This window comes from Aptenodytes forsteri, unplaced genomic scaffold (genome assembly GCF_000699145.1).
Source record: "Aptenodytes forsteri isolate BGI_AS27 unplaced genomic scaffold, ASM69914v1 Scaffold209, whole genome shotgun sequence".
Taxonomy (NCBI): Eukaryota; Metazoa; Chordata; class Aves; order Sphenisciformes; family Spheniscidae; genus Aptenodytes; species Aptenodytes forsteri.
Genome location: NW_008795034.1, coordinates 2,173,317 through 2,191,366, shown reverse-complemented (window position 1 = coordinate 2,191,366; position 18,050 = coordinate 2,173,317).

Sequence of the window (18,050 nt, the reverse complement as noted above, 5' to 3'; positions counted from 1 at the left end):
AAGAATGCTTTTTGCTAGTTTTCTTTGTGTCTCGCATCCAGCCAAATTCACGTTAAAGGATACAGGTGGTTCATTGGTTTGCCACACAAAACAGAACAGAAATCAAAACCTAAATAATGGAGTAATTTATTTTTAAACAACAATTCCAATTCCCAAGATTGTCAGGTTCTTTGGCAATTGTACAGTTTCTTTGTTTATGGCAACTTGTTTTCATTTTTTCCACTGGTCTGCGTCTCAAGTCTTTGTGGCAATTTCTGAGGGTTTTGTGATCCTTTTTTTTAATGCTTATTTTTGATTAGCAGTTTTTTTCCCCAAAAAGCACAGTTTGTGGGTTTTTCAGAGCTGGATAGAATTTGGTAATAAGCTGGTGACAGAAACAGTATTGGGGAGTTGGAAGGGAGAAGGAAACTCCTGTGACACCACTTTTCCAAACAATGCTCTTTCTCCACCTTAAAAAAAGGAAATAAAACGAAAAATGTGATTTGCACATGGGCTGGTGACTCAGACAAACATAAATTGTGAGCATATTCCCAAAGGCTCTAGCTAATCAGTTGTGCTATCCAATTTGGCCCTGAGTGGGTTCAGTTCAGCAGATGTTTGCGTAGTTACAGCATGCCACTGGGACACTGTGTTGTGCAATGTTGCATTACGTTACTCAGAGCTCTAAAAACTCATCCCAAGGAGAATAAGTGGAGCACCAGTGGTATTAGTATAGCGATGATGGAAAACCGGTATTTGGCCTAGATAAGGCCAGCTATTTCACTATGCAATAGGACTGATTTTCACCCAAGACGTTACCTTGCAGAAGAAATGTGGAATTAGTTATACCAGCACATTCTCCGGGCGCATATTCTCAGATAGAGCCCTTAAAACCAGTAGATTTTCCTTCGTTGTCTGGTCCATATGCAATGGCAGCGATTCTAAGTAGCCTATGTTTTGTTCTTTGAGGTGGTCAAATTCACGATGTTGTTGACTTTCTTCAGGTGGGAGTGTGTTAAGGGACTCCACGCTAGGAGAGTACAGTAAGACCCGTTAGTTTCCACAGGAGAGAAACAAACAGATCAAAAGTATCATTTTAAAGAGATTTAAGAAATTCAACCAGCTAATGTTACAGAAGGGATATAATACTTTACTCCGCATCATGTACACAGTGATGTTGGTAAATAAAGAGTTGTTGTTCTTGCAAGTAGGTTAAGTTGCTCAGTTATTTTTAGAAGCCAAACATTTAAATGTATTTTGCTTATGTAGAAGTGTGTATCCATCTGAAATACTGTGAGGTCTACAAAAGCACTACAGCAGTGGCTGTTTGGATGGCACCACACTTAGTAACTGTCATGTCCCCTGTGAATACAGTTGAAAAGACAATCCTTGTTACCCTGTGTTTGGCACTATAAATCATTGTTAACAAATCCTAATTTGCTTAGTAGGGTAATGAATGATCTCCAATTTTCTCACTGTAATTAGTTTTACCAACTATTATTGTGAAGGGTATGCTGAAATCCATTTTAGCGCCACTTTAAAATCTCCGTGTGCCCATTCTTTGCAGAAGTGAAGCTGACAACAGAGGTTATGAATCTTCTGATAGTAAATTCAGATTCAAGAAAAGTGGACAAGATTCCCAGTAGAAATCTCTCTGTGGGTCGTAATTACCTATTAGTATTTGTAGACCTCGGTGGAGCAGGTTTGGTGTGGAGCAGTGAGACCTGGAAACCCTGGTGTTTCTTTATCTGAAATCTTCTAGGTGTTGTCTTTTGTTTTCCAGGAGCCATTGAAAATGCAGTTTATTGTAACAGCTGCTGTAAGGGAGGCATCGTCATTGCCAACTAAATACATTACGTGTAATAAAATCTACCCCGGGTCTATTAATTTTAGCATTTATAAACTGTAGTACTGTTCCTAGGGAGAACTGAGACTCATAATGAGTGTGCTAACAACATGACCATCAAAGCAAGAAGAACAGCACAAGCAGGCGTATGTGTATTTCCAGCATCCTACTAATCATGATGAGAATAGCTGGAGCAAAACAACTGTTTTTGGAGAACAAAAATGTGTATTTTTCTAGAGATTAAGAAAAACACATACTGTGAACTCAATATTTGAGGAATGTTTAGGCAAGCAGAATAAATGACCTGGGCTGGAATTTGGTCAAGGCAGGTCTCTACTCAGATCATTTTGAACAGAGATGATGAAGGTATGAGTTATTTTTGCAGCCCTTCTGAATGGTATTTCCTCATACATTGTAGAACCCTGCCCTAATGCGTGCTCGTGCTTTTTGAATAAAATGCTTTGAATTTAAAATATTAATCCTTACAGTTCTTCTTTGAATTGGGTGAAACTGTATTGTCCAAATCTTAAACAAGGAAAGCAGGGCACAGCAGCAGTTTCTTACCCAGCTAAGCAGAACTGAGATCAGATTTCAGCATTTCAGGTCTTTCAGGTTTGCCCCCTCATTGCTGAAACCGATTTTCATCCTCTGTCTGAACAGTGCAATGATTAATTTCTTTAGCACAGACCCCAGATATATTTGGTGATTCAGAAGACGATGTCTCCAAAGAGTTATCACTTATGATTGAGCAGGGCTGAGCTAGAGTGTACTTCTTGGCTGTCTTGGGAGGCCTTCACTCTCCTTCTTGCCCAAGCCTAGTCCTGCTTTAGTTACTAGAATTGAGCAGTTCTGTGCTATCTGTGTAATATCTTTGGCTCGGTTTTGCCCTTTCGTGTGGTTCCTGTGGTTTTTTTTCTGGCATGATGTTACATTTAGTGCTCTGTGTTTCTTCACCAAATGCTTTGAGCTTGTTAGTCCCTTCTCCTTCTGCTTCTATGTATGGTTCTCCACTTACCTTGTTGGAGCCATCTTTTTCCCCAAGGCTAACAAATCTGATGAACGGAGATGGCGTAAAGAAAGGAAAGAAGGAAGGGAGGAAGAAAGAAAGAAAGGGAGAAAGGAAAGAAACAAGAAATGTTATGTATTTGAAGGGGTGATATGAAAATCTCCATTGTTTGCCAGAAGGGTCTCTAACTTTTGTTACTAGCGGAAGAGAGGAGTGTTGCAAGTGGTTGGTAGATAGCTTCATTTGCAGTTTAAAAGCCTTGAGGCATACTCAGTACATACTTTTGATGGTATTTCAGGTGAACTTACTTAATCATCTTTTTCCAACACAAATCAATTCAGAAAAATGAAGACATGATCATTTATAAGCAAATTTTAGGAAAGAAACAAGAAATGTTATGTATTTGAAGGGGTGATATGAAAATCTCCATTGTTTGCCAGAAGGGTCTCTAACTTTTGTTACTAGCGAGAGAGAGGCGTGTTGCAAGTGGTTGGTAGATAGCTTCATTTAGTTTAAAAGCCTTGAGGCATACTCAGTACATACTTTTGATGGTATTTCAGGTGACTTACTTAAATCATCTTTTTCCAACACAAATCAATTCAGAAAAATGAAGACATGATCATTTATAAGCAAATTTTTAATTTTATAATTTCCTCTTCTGGATATTATAAGATTTATATAAGTAGCAGAAAGACTTAAGATTTGCTCAGTCTAAATTTGGTCTCTAGTGCCCCATGTTACATGTAGCTCATGTTTTGCTCATCAGCTCTTGCAAAGCAAAATAATTTTTTGTGTTCCCCCTCTTTTTCTTTTCCTCTTTCCCGTAACATGTGACACAAATTGCAAATGTGAGCCTGAATAATAAAGAATTGCTTCACTGATTGCTAAACATGCATTATGGTGCTTTTAAACTCATTTCAGGTCATCGTACTGCAAATTAGTTTGATTGCAAGCAGTTAAGCTGTCATATACAAAGCCTTCATCTTCCAAGGGTCTCAGTTTCATATCATTAAAAGAGAATGCTCAATATCATTGAATGTATTTATTGTATGTTTAATATTTTGGAGGAAAGGTAGTGTTGGGTCTCTAGAGGAGATTCTATATAATTTCATGAAAAGAAAAGGGGTATGCAGTCCTTGAGTAGAGTGCTTCATTGATAGTCCTGGGTTTGTATCATATTTAAAGGTGTTGACCATGTTCTGTACGAAACAAGAGCCAGTTTGTTCTTGTTACTGAAGTTTTGAATTTGATGGAATTTTTTTTGTAACCCAAGTGGAAAGAGCAACACTGGACTGTTTCTGATGCAAATTATCTGCTGGTGTTATTGTTTGTGGTGAGATTTTACTCAGGAAAATATAAAATGAACATTTTCTCCTATGTGCATTTAAAATAAATAGAAAACCTTGCAAGATTTCTCCATTATGTAACTTGAGAATTTGTAGAATAGCACACTCTTGTGCAAAAAGAAGGGATTATGGCAAAAAGTATTCTGGTAGAAAGGACTTAAAAGGATAAAATCTGATGAGTTCCCTGAAAAAAGGGTTTGTGGTGGTGATTGTTTGGGTCGGCGCTGTGCTGGAGACACCAAAATGTTGAGTGCTGTGCTGAGATGGCGTGAAAGTTCATCCTACGGTCAAGCATGGGAGCTGTGTGCTATTCAGCTCTGCTATGCAGAGTTGAAATGCAGAGCTGCTGTGCAAACTTGGTGACCTTGGAAATCACCAGTACTGTCATTTGACTAAGTGATAGGATTAGTCTGGAGAAAGAAAGTGCAAAAGCCTCTAAGGAAATAGGAGTATGCAATATGGATGGATTAATGCTGAGGAGAAGCCATGTGATGCTATTATTTTGATGTGAGCTTCCACAGACTTTTCATTTTGCCTTTTTCTGAAGAAATGCTGTCTCTCCCTCACTTGCTCATATTTTGGAAGAATACATTTACTAATTTAGGCTACATCATATTATTTACTCTTTTAAACAATAGATCCTTTTCCTCCTGCTAAACTTACAAGTAAGGAAATACTGGTTTAGTTAAATAGGGAAAACACTCCCTTAATACTGCAGGCACTCAGTTCCAAAACTTGCCCAAAGTATGACTTGTTCCTACGTGAATGATTCGTGTTATGGCGATTACTAGTATATTCTTCTTTTGAGTCACTTGGAGGGATAGTAGGATTGTACCTGAAGCAGAGAACACATCTCCTGATTGCAAGAATTAAGGCTGAATTTTACAGAAAAGAGTCCAATCCTCTTTCTCAGCCTTTTATGTCAGAACTCAAAATTGCTGTCTGATAAAATGTAGGACACCAGATTGAATTACTTCATTGAACCACTGCTGTCCCCTGTTAATGGTAATTGCACGGATATAGCGGTCTTTCTTGGCAACATCTCAGATATTTACCTCCCACTGTTTTTCAATTCAAACCTTTGACGAAAATATTCCCAGTACTTCTTTAAAGCAGACACCCAACTGTCTTTCTTGACAAAGGCAAGGTCTTTAAATCAGATCCTGACAATTTGTGACACAGCAGTCTATCTAAATCACCTTTTACCTATGTCACTGTGTCATTTCCTGAACAAAAAAGTGTCCATCAGAGGAAGGTTGCTGAAGGCTTGGTGCTTGGAGAGTCTATGTGTGTGTCAGCATGGAGCTGGAAAATTTGTGTGTTTGTTTCAGTGGAAGTAATTAGATGAAGGCTTGTAAAGTTGCAATGCATGCTGTAATGGTTCGTTATAAATATTTGGGGGTACTTTGTCCATAAGAAAAACATTATTAGGTTATTGCTGTTCTCAGACCATTAGGAAGTGAAGGTTTTTTGACAGCTTTTCCTTTAGGTGTGTCAGCATGGAGCTGGAAAATTTGTGTGTTTGTTTCAGTGGAAGTAATTAGATGAAGGCTTGTAAAGTTGCAATGCATGCTGTAATGGTTCGTTATAAATATTTGGGGGTACTTTGTCCATAAGAAAAACATTATTAGGTTATTGCTGTTCTCAGACCATTAGGAAGTGAAGGTTTTTTGACAGCTTTTCCTTTAGTAAATCTGTTTAAAAAAAAAAAAAAAAATCAGGGCAAATGTTTTCTTCTTTGCTACACCTGAGGGTTAATGTGCATTCAGCTGAAATAGCTTATTCACCTCCTGAAATCTCATCTCACTTGATGTTCTGAACTCTCCCTCCCACAGAGAGACGTGGATGCCACATCCACCATTTGCTCTAGCAAATGCTATTGTTTCAAGCCATCTTGCATCATGATGAGTAGTCCTTTGACTCATGCAGTCAGATCAGTGCATTTTCATTACTGAGGAGCTTGCTGTCTAGCTTTGCTGCAAGATGGCAACCATTCACTCATGCTAGAGGGTTCTCCAACAGCCCTCTCTGCATTACTGACTATGCTTTTGGTACAAACTCAAGGTTGGCATATAGTATCAGTGGAGTTGGCCATATTGTGTAGCATCACTGTAAAAGAATTTCTAGGAAAATCTGTGAAAATCACTTGCTTGTGAGTGAAGAGAAAGTAATTTATATGAGTATTTATTATGAATGTTTTAGCTGTTCATTTTATTCAGTGACCTATATAACAGTGCTGTTCAGCATAGAGGCAGTGCCTACCTGTGCATTTGTGTAGTACATTGGATAAATAGATTTCTAGCTATTACTGTAATAGAACTTCTTAATATTAATAGCATTGACTAATTGTTCCACCTTAGCAGATGAAAAGAGGTTGTTGTCAAATGGCAGAATAGACAGCGGCTATAATAAAAGATCATGAGATAACTGCATTGGCAAAATGTTAATCTTTGCCAGGGAGGATGTGTTTGTCAGGGATGGTGATGAGAGATGAGCTTGGAGGGGAAAAAATGACTGTTCTACCCTGCGCAAGTGCGTGTGCTAGGCTGGTTCAGAGAGTGGTGTTGGTGTTTGGAGTGGCATCACTATAGCACATGATGACACTTGTGCCATTTGGAAATGAAAGAAACCTTTCAAACGAAGGGCTGGACTGTTGGGTGAATGCAAGAGGAATATGTTGCAGTTTCAAGGAATCATTTCTGATGCCAGATGGAAGGTTTTTCATGGTGCACAGCTGAAAGAAAAGGTAGCAAGAGAAGAGAGGGATTTAAGGTTTTTAAAACACTTTAAAAAAATTATACTAGAAGAGATGCTCTTGCAATTTCGAGTTCCCTCTGCTGTGATGACAAATGGGGAAGGGAACTGCTGCCTCTTCTCCTGCTCCTATGCTTACCTTTTGATTTCTCACATGACCTCTGAAGATGGAAATAACTAAGTTCAGACAAACAGTTTAATGGCATTGCCACGCTTATGGTATCCAGATTCCGCTTTCTTTTCTTTGATGACATATGGCATTAAAGGTAGTAATTGAAGTATTTCTACTACTGTGCTTTTGCACAGTAGTAGCAGTAGCCCCAGAAATTTTCCAACTGCAGCCCCTGTTTCTGTAGACAAGCACATGCACACACAGAGGTTGGAGAATTGGCAGCACAGATGCTGGGAAAAGGAATGTGTTTTGGGGATCTCTGAAGGGCTCTGATGCTAGCTAGTCCATCTGCAGAGAGATCACTTACACCTGGTGATAAGCCATGCTCTTCTTCTCTCTTCCTGCCTCCCCCGCAATATTAACATCTGGCTTGCAGGATTGTTTCCACCTTGAAGTGGCAGCTGTGTCAGAGGCGATGTGCTCTAACAGCAGAGAACGGAAGCACAAGCAAACCTGAACCCCATGCTGGCAAATCCATGCAGGCACCTTCTGAAAACACTACGTCTTCTGCTGTGTGCTTAGAGTTGCCAGCTTGGAAAAGGCAGCCATGAAGCCTGGGATGCTGTTAAACACCACCGAGGACTTGTTTGCTCCCTCCCCATTCCCCCTTCCCCACTGAACACAAACTGTGAGAAGTCCAAGAACTGCTGTGGTGCCAACAAGAGCAAAATTACTTGCAGCTGGTGAATGCCACCTGCTCCTGCCGAACTTCAGCCAAAACAGTTTCCTCCCCGGAGTGCCCTGGAGTGGGGAATCCAAAAGCTGTTCAGAGCAGGGCGATATTTAGTGTGGATGGGGAAGAGACATTGCAATTCTTGCTTGAGAGCAGAGTGTGTTATGCAGGAGGTCTCTGGTACTAATGGCTGTCTCTCCTTTCCCTTTCCAAGCTCCCTCAAATCACCCCTTCTGCATTCTTCCGGTATGTTGCTTACGAATATTAATTCAGCCCTTTCTCCCTTTATATGCCATCCTTTTTCCCCATCCAAGCTAATGCAAATTTAATGTTGTTTAAAAAAAAAAAAAAGGTCCTCCAATGATAGCAAGAGCAGAGTGTCTTCCTTGAAGGCTCTCTGATGTATTAATGTAATGACACCTGATGACACTGTATTTTCTTCTGTGGTAGAAGCACTCCTTGACCCTGAGGAAGGAAAAGAAACAGCCTTCCTTGTGATTCCCACTCTGTTTCTTAATAGCCTTCCTCATTCATCCCTAGCATCATTTGTTTGCCCAGTGTTTTCCAGTAGTTTGCAGGTTATTTTATGGTTTTGGTTTAAGTACATATTGCTTACTTAAATTACCTGTGGTATAGAAACAGTAAATAAAAGGACATCATCATTATGAATTCATATCAAGAGGCCACTTAGCAGCCCCCTGATCACCATATTCTTTCTTCTAGAGTACTTCATCGGTTCAAAGGACTTTGTTCTGATTGAATCAGTAGAAGTTTTGTTTTATTTAACTAGAAAACCATCAGCATCCAAATGTCTACATTCATTTATTTAAAGGAAGGATTTGAAGAACGCTGTTGTTTAGTTGACCTGCTAACAGTTTCATCAAGTTTGTGCCTGGATTTAGGCATAGGGAGCTCAGTGAGATGTCTTATACAACAGGCACTTGCTTAGGTACCTTTCAGAGTCAAAGCCCAAGTTTATTAATTTTGTTGGTTGCATCGTCATTAGTCATTGCGTCTTGCTTTCATTTTTGCAGTTCATTTCCCAGTGTTTGTTTCTTCTTTCCTCTGCTTTGCTATCATTGTCTGATTTTCATAAACCTGCTATGAGTTTGCTCTTCATTCATTTCTCTGCTCAGTCATAAAGTCCTTTTTCTTGCAGATCTGCAACACAAATGCCTGGAGTGATAATAACTAAGTCCTCTTTATTATTTCTTGAAAATATCATCTAGGATGTTTATCTGGAGGTACGTTTGCTGCAACTTGTTTAAAAAGATAAAGAAAGCTTCAGACAGCATATGAGATAGCTATGATACTCATGCTGTCATACGCTCACGTGCATGTATAATTTCAGATATGAAATTAATCATATTATTCTTTTGCTATTGGTAGCCTTGTTTCCTGAAACTTCTCCAGGTCCTCTCTAGGGACCTTCGTGAATGGAGTCCTCCACCTGATGTTAATGATGAATATGAAATGTGAACAATTGAAACACAGGGTTTCTTGAGAAGTGGCAATCCCTAGAAATTCCACTGACACCCTGTTCTGTTTCTTCCATCTTTCTCTCCCTCACTCCACATTGCCAGGAAATTTGTTGCTTCTGATATAGGATACCTCTTTGGAGGAACTAATCATTTCCTTTCTATGCATACCCCAGAGGAATGTGAAATGCTTCTTCTGTATAAAAGGATGATTGTGCTGCCTAAAAGTGCATAGAAAGGCAGCACGGTAAAAATAGGTTGCAACCATTATCTGGAGGTCATTGCATCAAAACTCCCTTTTGCAGTTTTCCCTTGAAAAACAGCTTCCCTGACCCAGGAGGTGTGTTTCTCTCCCGTGTTTCTGTGCTCATGCTTTCCACAGTGCTTAGGGCCTGAATGCCCTTCTTTCTTTTTTCAATTTTTGTGTCAGCTGACTGTGTTCATATAGCTAGAGAGCAGTAAAATATTTCATCTATTGACTGCTGCATCTAAAACAGATTAAATTACTGTTTATTTAACTTTTTACTGCTGACTTACAAAATTACTTTTATTCTGGTTTGGATATATAACTTTTTCTATTAATTTATTGCCATGCTCTGCTTTGATTGCTTTTTTGCAGTGGTATCAAATTGTATGCTACTTTAATATTTTCTCCAAGATGCTCTCTTGATTAATTCTACGTTGGATATTTATACCAACAAGAGGGATACTACTTAGAAATTCAGTTTCTTAATAAATACCTATTTTTAAAGCTCATACTTCTCTGAATTAAGGTGACTTGATTTAACTTTAGTTAATCACACTTTGTTTCATGAAGCTTTTGCATATACATTGGAAGAAAAAATTTTCCTGCATCATGAATCACGCATATGGCATAGCTGATACAGGATCAAAGGGGAGGTGATTTTGGGATGATGTGCAAAACATATTGGTTTAAATTTCTATATAGTACCAGAATGATTTCTATTTTGGTACTATGGCAGGATCTCAGCAAGAGGCTGAGAGTTCCTTTCATTAGTTTCTATATATGTATATTAACAGTCCTTGTCTCAGAAAGCTCATAACTGAAGTTAACTTTGAAGTTTGAGATGAAAACAAATAAACCATTGGAGAGGAAAAGATGTCACATAAAAATACTATGTGTAAACAACTAAGTGATCTTAAAAATCAGAAGCCAGTTCACAGTTGCTGTCCATAGCCATTAGTCAATGTGTTTATGGATGTGAAAAGGCACAGGATTATAAAGAAAAATGGTACAGGTCTAGTACCAGAGTTTCAAGTTTTGTGTTGACCAGTCTAGTTCCATTGGCTTCACCAGAGCTGTGCCAGGTTACTCCAGCTGATGACCTGGTCTGTCTTACTTAGCATGTAATAATGCAGTCACTAGATGTGTAGGGACTGACATACTTCACAAATCATATTTTTCTGTGTAACTTCCTAGGAGAGTACTTCTTTTTTGTTGGTCGTGGTGGTTTATTTTTTGCTTGTTTTGCTCTAGGAGTTTATACACAGCAAAACTGGTGTTTCATGTGGTCTTAAATTTGTTTCTTAGCCTAGCCCATTACAGTTGACCTTTCTTTACAACAAAAAAATGATCCAAATAATTGTAATTCTTCTTGAGACACACCATTTTTGAACTGGTCCTATTTGTCAGGTGCTAATTTTTGAAAGAAATCATTATATATTACTATAAAGCATGGAGCTTGCATGTGAATCTTGCGGACCTGTCCTTTAGCCGTGTCAGCCGTAGTTGCTCTCGTCATCTGAAGTCTCCTGCCTATACCATGAGAGCTCCTGCACCTACTTCACCAGTCAGCATTGAATAGATTTAACCACAACTCTAGTACTAATTTTGCTTTGTTGAGCTAATGTGTTTGATTTTGTCTGTGGTGGATGAAGGTGTGCTCACATGATCCCTTCCTCTGGCTGCACTGTACATGTGGTAACTTCTGACGGGGGAGCAATAACAACCAATAGGGGGTTTGCAATGTCTTCAACTGCAACAGCTGTTTATAAAGTTAACATCTGTCCTGGCCTCAATCTCAAGATTGTCAGTGTTTTCATATTGATGAATTGAGCATTTGTATGGTTTATATGAAAACATTCAATTTTAATGGCTTTTCTTTTGCTTTTTTGCAAATGGCTTTGCTTTTTGGGTTTTATGTCCTTTTGAAGAAAAAGAAAAGCACTTGCATGTAGATTTTTTTTCTCCCAAAACACCTAGATATGTTCTCTGCTGATGGAAAAGCCTTGTTGCTTAGTGATAAAAGTAGCGTTTCTCACATCAGTTTAAAATTCACTCTCCTCTCTTCACAGTCTCATCTCAACAAAGCATAGGTTCAAGTTTAAACACATGCTTACATCCATTTTATTCAGGAGAGCATGTAAGCACACATGCATAACTGAAGTCAATGGGATTTAAGTGTGTGCTTCACTTTAAAGCATGTGCTTCACTGCTTTACTGAATACAGGGGGGTTTAATCTAAGTGCTTTGGAAATTACAGTGGCCTTGGACATATTGGTTCTTTTATCCATCTGGAAAAAGGGCTACTGTGAAATTTAGTAAGTGCTGTTCACACTTTGAAACTTTTGTGTAAAACAGTTGTTTCTTTCATATTCATCTTCCTTGCAGTATGTTTAGTTTACACATAAAAGCACGATACGAAGATGGTTGGAATTTGTTACCGTGCATTAGAGTGGGTTGGTGTTGAGACTGATCGGTGTAGGTAGGTGTTCAGACTATGGCTATGCACAGCTCTTCTGTCTAAAGAGTAATGGCACCCAGGGCTGCAATATTTAATCACTGCGACTGTCACTGGAGTCTTTCCAGTGGCCACTTGTAAGTACTTAACTCACTCAGGGTACTGACGTCTTTCCACATACTGTGTTTAGAATTAACAACTCAAAGGCAGCTTGAAGAGCAGTCACTCATGTCTGTCTGTCTGGATGTCTGTGTTACTTGTATATCTGTTTACGCATGTAATTTTCTTTCAGATGTTGAACTGCAGTTCAGCAGCTGGGACCCAATGTTTTAAAAATCTTTGAGAACTAATTAGGCTCTCCTCAGAGTATGGCTCATCCAGCCAGTCTGACTAAACAAATGTCACCATTTGTATTAGGAAATCTCTACAAATGACTGATCCCTGTCAGGGGGTAACATTAATCTTTTTAGTATAGATTTCCAATAGTTAACCATCTGGCTCCATGCAGTTTTCCAGAAAACATTCACTACCGGGGCTAGTGGAAAGAAGAAGGTGGGATTAATAACCTGCATACATCATATGAAGCATTAATCTTTAGGATTGGCCATTTGTTTTTATCAAAACAACTCCCTTAAGGTAGTATTTCACAGCATGTGGTACTTTCATGGACTTCTTTCAAAATGAGAAAATGTTTCAGTATCTGCCATGATCTGCAGTTTGCAAATTTAGTGTGGATGATGAAGGCTGGAAGAATTCTACATTCTCTTCTGATTTATGTTGCATTTACAGTCCCGGCCTGTTTAGTGGAAATGTCTGATCTTTGCAATATTTGTTGTTAAAGTTTTTCTTTCAGACTAACACTTCTATATGAGAATATAAAATTATTCAAGTAAACATTCATAATTAATATACAGGCTGGTACAGGCAGCACTGTATTCAGCCGATGGATGAATTTCATCAACTGAGCTGTAAAGATAAGTCCAGCTTCTTGATCTAGGTTAAATGATCTCAGTCTGGCTAAGCATTTAGGCACCTGCTTGACTTTAATCACCGGTTGTTCCACAGATTTCATTGGTCCTAAGTGCTTTGTTGAAAGCCAGCCATATGACTTAGGTCCTGCCTGAGGTCCCTGACTTGCAAGCTGTGGCAAATTAAAGGCGAAAAACAGCTGAAGAGGTTATGGCCCTCAAGCTGTCTGTCCTGCCCTTGTGATGGAGATTACCTCCTCTGCAAGGCAGATCAATGAATAGCTTCTAAAGCATATTAAGTTAAACTCAAATTGGAGACATAATACTCCAAGCTGAAAACTTGAGCACTCCAGAAGCTGCTTCATGAGCCATTCAGTTGTCTCTGCTGTGGTGGGATGACAACTGCCATCAGGGGAATGGAGTAGATGGTGTAGGGGATGGTAACTACTTTGGCTGTCTGATTTTAATCTATCACTGCATGCAAATAAGAGCTCTTAGTCCCTTTCTTGACAGCCTGGCTTGTGAAGCTTACTGCTGTTTGCAAAGCTGGCTGGCTCATATGCTGCTACCTGACCTCCCTTCAGTGCTGTCCAATGCTCGCCTGGCTTTATCGCTCGTCCAGTACAAGAGAATCAATTTAGACTGTAATCTTGAGAGGAGGGACTACATCTTCCATGTATTTGGGTGCAGCATATTGTGAACACTATCAGAACAGAACTAATAATTTTCCTAATCTGCATGTGACGCTAGTACACTTGAGTAATGTACAACACACTCTACATAAACCATGTTTATATCTGCTCACCCAATCATGTCTTTTGCAGTATTTCCAAATAAATGGTGGGTTTCTTAGTGATTCTTCCTGATAGAGAGTGATTTGTAATAATCTTGTCATGCCAAACTCATAATAATACTAAATGAAGACATTTGTTGAAGGAAGTGATTGTAAATTACATGCAAATTCAAGCCTTGCTGGCATTAATCAATACTGAAACACAACTTTTGCATTCCTGATATAATACTGCTGAATCTAATCCCATGGATTTTACATTTCTATGTGAATTAAGCATTTACTTTCATTTAAAACTTTTTTTCTACTGGACAAGGAGCATGCTTTTTTTTTTTGAGTATTTATACAATCTTGGAAGACCTGTACTTTCATATTCAAACCTGGTAACTTTTGTGCATAGTTAGTTAATCTGTATTACTTAAACTGGTTTGTATTCCTGTCTGGTTGTGAATTTAAGCTGGTCAACCCATCTGACAGAAAGACATTTCATTTCATGTTGAACAGACTGAAGTGAGTTGGCAGTTACTTAGTCACAATCACCTGAACATTTTTCTCCAAATGAGCTTGATTACTGCAGTTGTATGTGGTCATGCCTGTTTCTTTTCCTAACCAGTTACAGACTATGGCTTTGTAGTATTGGTCAGCCACTGAATTACATTCTCAGCAGCTATTCTACCTTGCATTCTTTTGGAGGGTTATGTGCTTAAGAGAGGTTGCTTAAAATATAGCAACAACAACAGAAAGCAAGTGGATAAGAAATCAGTCTTGCACAACATTGCAAGCAGGTTTGTTCACTTCAATGAGACCACGCAGAATACATTACATTAGGGGCCTAGGTAAAGCTTTGCATAGTCAGGCTCTCTAAAAAACATTATTTGACCTCAGAAACAATGCACTGTTTTCGTTCTGTGGCAGTGTTTGATTGAGAACCATCTCATGGTGATTACGATATGCATTTACTTTCGTTGTAGGAGCCCTGTACTCCCTAATTAAGACTGAAGGGCCAGTGCTCTACTCAGAGTATATAGAATATTAGACCCTAGTGGGAATGGATGGAATCAGAGTTAGATGATTAATTTTTTTCAAGATTTGATAGAACTAGAGCTCAAAGTAAACCATCAAACCCATTTCAAGGTGGTTTCTTTTTTTTTTTTTTTTTTTGGTCAAGCATTTTAATACCAATGTATTTTGGATTTTGGTTCAGCAACATCAGTACTGCATACTTAGCAACGTAGTTGTAATGATATTTTCATGTGTATTTCCATTAACAATACAGAGATGCTTCCATATCTTCTGACCAGTTTTCCATTTAATCTTTCCACTAGTATCATCTACTCATTTTTGTTGAATGTGGAAACTGCAGTTGATTGTTTTTGGTAACCACTAACACATTCTGCCAGTGATTTCTTTCCACTCGTTATAGTTATACAAGAAGATTAATCATACTTTATTTTATTTTAAAATATTAGGCATCAATAATACAAAAGCTGACACTTTTGGGAATTTACCCTGCTGGATTATTTATGTCACAGACAAATTTTTTTATGTAAGCAATTGCTTCAGAGTGAATGCAGAGAATGTCAACTGTTTATTCACAGCCATATGCATATAGGCTGGTGTGTGTGTTTTCTAGGAATGGCACTACTATAGCACATTTTCATTCTGTTAAACTCTAGTGTTTGAAATATGTAAGAGGCTACCGTACTTCAGTCCTACCGATCTCTTTATTTTAGGCCTGTTTTAAAGCATATTGAAGTCAGTGCACATTCTTTGTTTGATCTCAGTACATATAATTCTCAATGATTTGAAGTTAATAGACCAGATCATCTTCTGTGATACATGTAGTTGATATTTATGTGTCTGCATGAATGTGCGTTCGTGCACACGCTTACATAAAATTTTGCATACTGTCATAGATTGTTGTACTATGGAGTTCCTCATCTTTGAATCCAATTTATGTGGGAACTACTAGCTTAGTGTAAAATGGACAACAGTGGAAATAGCTGACGTGTCTTTCTCAATTCAATTATTTTCAGCAACTGGAGTTCAACGGTCAATCCATTTAGCACTGCAGGGCAATGCTGCTGTTGGCAACTTGCAGCATCCTTGTTGCTGGGTATATTAATTTTGGTTAAAGAGTGAGTAAAGGGTCTGATGTAAAAGTCACTGACTTCAGTAAGCTTTGAGGCAGAACCTAAATACAGTTCTTATCTGCTAGATTATTCAGCTATTAAATTTTACAAGTATATTTGTGTGTTTCTTGCTGTATCACTTTTGCATTAATTGTCTGAGGGAAGCAATATTTTCCGGAAAAAAATTATTAAAGAAATAGGGTCTGATTTTCTGTTTCTTTACCACCAACGTCAGGGTGGCGTAACTCCTTTGAAATCAGTGTAGTTACACCAGAATAAAACTGGTGTTAATGGAGTGCAGAAATTGATGTTAATGGAGTGGAGAAATCTGAGAACTTTATATCAGACTCAATTGACTCTAATTTTGATCACCACCCTTGAACTGGAATGAGTAAACACTGAAATAGATAGAACTGCACTGGAGTAAAAGTAGTGTAATGGCACGGAGAATACGTCCCTTATCACTCAAAGTGACTGCTACAGAACCATTCTAACTTGAATTTCCCTAGTGGAAATTATTCTTTAATCAATCCATTTAACTTGAATGGTTTCAGAAATCCAGCCAGCATTTAAGTCGCAGCTCAGATTCTGTGTTTTATGGAACAGGTTTTTGCCTTGAGAGGATCTTCTTCAAATGTATCACTGTTCTAACTCAGCTTCTTTCAGATGAAGTAGATGGAGGTAAATTTGGCACTCTGATGAAAGCCAGAAAACCAGAGTCTGTAAGTTTTAATAGATCTTCCAGACTGGAATATGCAGTGACAGTTTTTCTTTTAAAATAAAGCTGAATGGTTGCATTAGAGATCAGATAGTGAGATTCAAAACACGCATAAACATAAATGAAGGCAATTTGCTTTCCAAGGTCTTCAATGCTTTGTGTTCAGATGTTTGCAATTACACATTTGTCTGTGATAACTACAAAACATTAGACTCTGTGAGGAAGTTCTTATTTTTCACTGCCTCCCTGTTGCTGGTATAGTGCCATGTCGTTGCACAAGGTCAAAGTCGTGCAGTATAGATAAACAACAGTGAAATCTACTATCTTTAGGAGAGGCTGTAAGTCATGAGCGGTACATTTTTGTCCTTTCCATCTCTTCTATTGCTATGCGCAGAAAAAATTGCTCTAAAGTAGAGCAGCATCTAGAAGATCTTGTCGTAGGAGTACACTGAATTATTAGTGTATATAGCGTGCTGTGCCTCCAGCTGCCACAAGAAGAGACACGGCTTATGTCAAAACTTCTGTGCACACTGCTGATCTATATATGCCTTATTGGTCCTTTTGCATTGTTGGTACATATCCAAATTAGATTGACCCATCAGCTGATCTAGGGGAAGTTTGGCTGGTATGGAGTTGCCTTGAATCCAGAGGCTGCAACATCTTTTAACATCACTCCTTCCTGTTTACACTGCAGTAGTTTTACCAGACCTGGGCTAGCAATTTACAGAATGGTTATCTGGAATTTTGGAAACTCTGGCTTCCTCTTTGGGTTGTGAATTTCATTGCCAGTTCATACTCATCTTTCAGCAAAGCACAGCAGAAAGATGTTGGGATTGCAATCAGAGTGCTGAATGTCTTTGCTGTTGACTTGTGTTGTAATTTTCAACATCTGAGTTTTCTGTGTATGAGAACAGACTTTAAAAATTGTCTGAGATGAAATTCCTCATATTCGCAGAGCAATGTGAGCCATTGTTTGAGATTCTAAAATTGTGGTGGGGAGACAGAGACGGGGACACACTTTTGTGGAGGGGAGTTGATGTTAATGATCCAAATTTCATTGCCACCCAGACTTAATACATTGTTTTGAGCAATGACTGGTGAATACATAACATGTGAATGTCTCAGAAGATTATATTGAACAGAGTTTAACAGATGAAAGCTGTGATCCATGATTGGCTTCTTAGTTTTGAATAAGAAAAAGTGACTACACCTGAAGCATTGCTTCTGGAGAAGAGCGGGGTGATGGTGGGCTATTTTAGTTGATATCTCCTGGTATCTGAGTACAAGCCACTGAAATAGAAGCCAAATGAAACATTAGGGACTCTGCAAGTATGACGCACGATCCTAGCACTGCAGTGAAGTTTAAAGCTAATGAAAAGAAAATACTGAGCCACTGGCTTAAAATAAGACTCAGAAATATTTATCATATCCAGTGGTCTAAAGGCCTCATCTTTACTGTATTCAACCAGAAGCCTGAAGGACTGGA